General features: G+C 45.1%; 1 protein-coding gene across 5 annotated transcripts in view; it reads right to left on the reverse strand.

Annotated features, from left to right (window-relative positions):
* CNBD2 (cyclic nucleotide binding domain containing 2) overlaps positions 1 to 5099 on the reverse strand; it is a 68143-nt gene that overhangs the window by 56027 nt on the left and 7017 nt on the right. The gene's annotated exons all lie outside the window — the stretch shown is intronic.

The raw sequence follows: 5099 nt of genomic DNA on the forward strand, positions 1-5099 counted from the left end.
GATTAAGTAGAAAACATTTTTTTCTTTCTTTTTTTTTTTGAGACACTGTCTCGCTCTGTTCCCAGGCTGGAGTGCAGTGGTCCGATCTTGGCTCACTGCAACCTCTGCCTCCTAGGTTCAAGTTACTCTCCTGCTTCAGCCTCCTAAGTAGCTGGGATTATAGGCGCCTGCCACCACGCCCAGCTGATTTTTGTATGTTTAATAGAGACGGGATTTTACCGTGTTGCCCAGACTGTCTCAAACTCCTGACCCCAAGTGATCCACCCACCTTGACCTCCCAAAGTGCTGGATTATGAGCATAAGCCACTGCGTGCAGCCAGGGCATTTTTTTTTCTTTCTTTTTTTTTTTTTTTTTTTAGAATGTAGTGTAGCTAAATTTCAGGGACAGTTGCTCGCCATTTGTAGTGTTCAGTTAACAGAAGCAAGGTCTGGTCCAGCCTGGTTAACATGGTGAAATCCCATCTCTACTAAAAATACAAAAAAATTAGCCAGTCAAGGGGGCAGGTGCCTGTAATCCCAGCTACTCAGGAGGCTGAGATGGAAGGATCACTTCAATCTGGGAGGCGGAGGTTGCAGTGAGCCGAGATCATGCCACTGCACTCCAGCCTGGGCAACAGAGAGGTTTCCCCTCAAAAATAAAAAAAAAGCAAGATTTGGTAGAAAGAAAGTGACTTTTGATTCCAAAGCTAGCTTAAGGGGAAAAGTATGGGCTTCCTGTCTTAGGGTACCTCTTTGCTTTTGGAGCAGAGAGCAAGGGCTTTTAAAAGGGGACTTGGCATGAATGGCATGCAGAGAAGGGAGTGAGCAGGTGAGAGTCTGCATGACTCACTTTGGTGCCTTATCTACCGCTTAGTCAAGTTTTGTCACCCCTACTGCAGACCTTGTCTTAAGGAAGGAAATATATGAGGATCCCCTTCAAAAGTTTAGAGGGCTTCTGAAAGAAACAACTGGGCCTGGAGAAGGCAAGAGAGATGGTAGGAGATGGCTATAGGCAGGAGGGGTATCCCAACAGTATCCTGAGCTGTCTGAAGATCGAAGAGTGACAAGGAAAGTATCCAGGCTCACAAGGGGCATCAGATGATGCCAGTAAGACCTGATGAGATCACAAAAATGGACACTGCCAACCTCACCTCTTCCTAGCTGTGGCTATACAATTTCTCTAGGAATTGGATCAGCTTTGGGGAAGAAGAGACAGGAAGTTCAGAGAGCTCTGAATGGGCCCAAGATGAATCAATAAGGCTGAAATTATATCCACTCAAAATTACTGGATTGGTTCTCAATTTATCAGAAGACGCCTGAAATTATCTGCAAGGAGGTAGGCTGGGGATTCAGAGTCAGACATTAAAGTCAGTTCTAGAAATTAAGAAAGTTTCATTTCTGTTACAGTTTCTGATTCTATAAGTGGAACTATTACATGATAGAATGCCAAAAAGGGCACTGGTCCTATTCCCATGTGAATAGGGACTTAACTACTTGGGGCCTCATTTTCATAATGTACAAAATAGAGTTAGATTCAATTCCACAAATAATTTATTTTCAAGATGAGAAGATTCACTCAAGCGTGGTGGCTCACACCTGTAATCCCAGCACTTTGGGAGGTTAAGGCAGGAGGGTCATCTGAGGTCAGGAGTTCAAGGCCAGCCTGGCCAACATGGGAAACCCCATCTCTACTAAAAATACAAAACTTAGCCAGGAGTGGTGGCACATGTCTGTAATCTCAGCTACTCAAGAGGCCGAGGCAGGAGAATTGCTTGAACCTGGGAGGCAGAGGTTGCAGTGAGCCAAGATCATATCACTGCACTCCAGCCTGGGCAACAGAGCAAGACACCATCTAAAAAAATAATATATATATTGTTTAAAATTAACTTGCTTGTCTTTGAGGTGTTGGCTCTCCAATTCACCACTGTCTTCACCTCACACGCTTAAGTCATCTGCCAGGCATGTTATCTGTTTGCAATCCCCAGTATAGAATCCATATGGCCTCTTTCAGGTCAAAAATTCTCTATCTAGTCATTGCAAGATGGCAGTTCACAGGCCATAACTAGCCTACTGACATGTTTCAACAGAGGCTTTTTTAGGAATTTGAGTGAATCAAATTTTAACACTTAAATACTGGATTTTTACAGATAATCTAGGAAAAAATAATAAACCAGAGTGACCCCAATAGAAACTATTTTATTTGTTTATTTTTGAGACAGTCTCTCTCTGTTGCCCAGGCTGGCGTGCAGTGGCATGATCTTGGCTCACTGCAACCTCTGCCTCCCAGGTTCAAGCGATTCTCCTGCCTCAGCCATCCAAGTAGCTGGGATTATAGGCATCCACCACCATGCCTGGCTAATTTTTATATTTTTAGTAGAAGCAGGGTTTCACCATGTTGGCCAGGCTGGTCTCAAACTCCTGACCTCAAGTGGTCCACCCACCTTGGAGGCCAAAGGGTGTGAGCCACTGTGCCCAGCCAAAACCATTTAAATAGACAATTTTCTGATTTTCTTTCTTTTTTCTTTTGCTTTTTTTAATTTGAAGACACGGTCTCACTCTTTCACCTAGGCCAGAGTGCAGTGGCATGATCATGGCTCACTACAGCCTCCACCTCCCCAGGCTTAGGTGATCCTCCTGCCTCAGCCTCCTAAGTAGCTGGGATCACAGGTGTGCACCACCATGACTGGCTAATTTTTTAATTTGTAGAGATCTGGTCTTACTATGTTCCCCAGGCTGGTCTTGAATTCCTGGGCTCAAGCAGTCCTCCCACCTCAGCCTTCCAAAGTTCTAGGATTACAGGTGTGAGCCACCATGCCCAGCCTATAAAGACTAATTGTCACAGAAGTAGAGAAGCTGTAAAAGAGGTCTCTCACCACCACCTAAAAAGAAAAAAGCACCAGGTCCTAAAGGTCTTATAGGCAACTCCAAATAATCTCAATGTTTCTTCAACTGTTCCAGAGCCTAAAAAGAAGGAAAACTACCAAATTATTTTAATGAAGATAGAACAATGACATTAAAACCAAACAGAGGTTGCACAAAAAGAGAAAGCTACAGATTCATCTTATTTATAAATATTGTCTTTAAAATCTTAAAATATAAGCAAATAGAATTCAGCAGTACCTTTAAAAATCACATCATTCTGAGAATGCAAAGATGGTTAAGGGAGAGTCCATAAACACAATTCACTATGTTAACATAGCTAAGGAGAATAATCATCAGATCTTCTTTTTTCTTTTTTTTTTTGAGACGGAGTTTCGCTCTTGTTACCCAGGCTGGAGTGCAATGGCGCGATCTCGGCTCACTGCAACCTCCGCCTCCTGGGTTCAGGCAATTCTCCTGCCTCAGCCTCCTGAGTAGCAGGGATTACAGGCACGTACCACCATGCCCAGCTAATTTTTTTTGCAGTTTTAGTAGAGACGGGGTTTCACCATGTTGACCAGGATGGTCTCGATCTCTTGACCTCGCGATCCACCCGCCTCGGCCTCCCAAAGTGCTGGGATTACAGGCGTGAGCCACCGCGCCCGGCCCATCATCAGATCTTCTATACATTATTTTTACAGGGATGCATGAACATGTCACCCCTGTGGGCCAGTCCTGGGGACCTTAGTAACAGTGCAGGGAGCATGCCTCAGAGCCGTCCACTTGAGAGCTCCTCCTGGAGGGATTAACTCCCCAGCCTTTCTGGGCTGAGCACTCCAGTGGCCAGAGGGTGACAGGTGACGGTGCTGAGAGTAGCAAGCTATCACATCAGCCTGTGCGGCCAGAAGAGGTGCTGAGAAGATCCAGAAGGTTAATGCCAATAGAGAATACTATGGCTGTAGGCCTCAGGGAGAGCTGGCAGAACTCAAAGTTCTCCAAGAACAAGGACTGCACCTTGAGGGCACAACTCACAAGACCTTCAGTAGAACACTGGGGTGGTGATGGGTGGGCTGGCTCTGGCAGCCGCTCTGGTGCAACTGGCACCAAGGAGAAGCAGGGGAGTGGACTGACCAAGGAAACACAGATGTGCCATTTTTATAGCCCTGCAGCTGCTAAGTTCCAACTGATTGGAAGAGGAAAGGGCTAAACCAATTCACATAGTTACGCAAAACCCCGTCAGAAGGAGCTTCACTAGGAAGCCAAGAGAATTCCTGATAGCCTGGATTCTACTCTACTCCCTTCTCTACATACAACCCCACAAGTAGCTGGTCCAGAATAACTCACTTCATCTAAAGAGGAGTTATAGTAAAAAAGAAATAGGACCAGACTTATACAAAGATAATACTGAAAAAAAAAAAAAAAACAACAGGAGAGGCAGGCAGGGAAGAGGAAAAACAAATGGCAGATGAAAGACAATCACAGAAAGAAAGAGAGAGAGAGGGAGGGAGGGAGGAAGGAAGAAAGGGAGGGAAGCAGGGAGGGAAAAGAAAAGGAAAAAGCTAACTTGAAATAGATGATAATCATGAACAACAAAGAACTCAAAGGACTTAATGAATTTTTTTTTTTTTTAGGGTAGCCTTCTCTGTACTAGGGGCTTAATGAATTTTAAAACAAGATATCAAAGCAAAGATGCAATAGTTCAAAGAGAAGACACTGAGATAGCCAGAGGAATTGACACTGGCAGAGCTCAGGAACGAATGGATTTTTAAAATAACCATCTCAAAAGTGAAGGTCATTCCAGAAACATCAAAAAGAAAGCTAGCCTTGCTAAAAAGAGGAAACAGGACTGCAAAAAGCAAATGAAGGAGTTGGGAATGAATGATTTAAAAAGAGCCAAGAGGCCAGGCATGGTGGCTCATGCCTGTAATCCCAGCACTTTGGGAGGCCAAGGCTGGTGGATCACTTGAGGTCAGGAGTTCACGACTAGCCTGGCCAACATGGTAAAACCCTGTCTCTACTAAAAACACAAAAATTAGCTGGGCATGGTGGTGCACACCTGTAATCCCAGCTACTCAGGAGGCTGAGGCAGGAGAACAGCTTGAACCTGGGAGGCAGAGGTTGCAGTGAGCCAAGATCACACCAGTGCACTCCAGCTGGGTGACAAAGTGAGACTCCCAGACTCCATCAAAAAGAGAAGAGGAAGGGAAGGAAGGGAAGGGGCAGGGGAAGAGGGAGGGGAAGGGGAAGGGAAAGAAGGGGAG

Source organism: Cebus imitator, unplaced genomic scaffold (assembly GCF_001604975.1).
Source record: "Cebus imitator isolate Cc_AM_T3 unplaced genomic scaffold, Cebus_imitator-1.0 Scaffold18, whole genome shotgun sequence".
NCBI classification, from domain to species: domain Eukaryota; kingdom Metazoa; phylum Chordata; class Mammalia; order Primates; family Cebidae; genus Cebus; species Cebus imitator.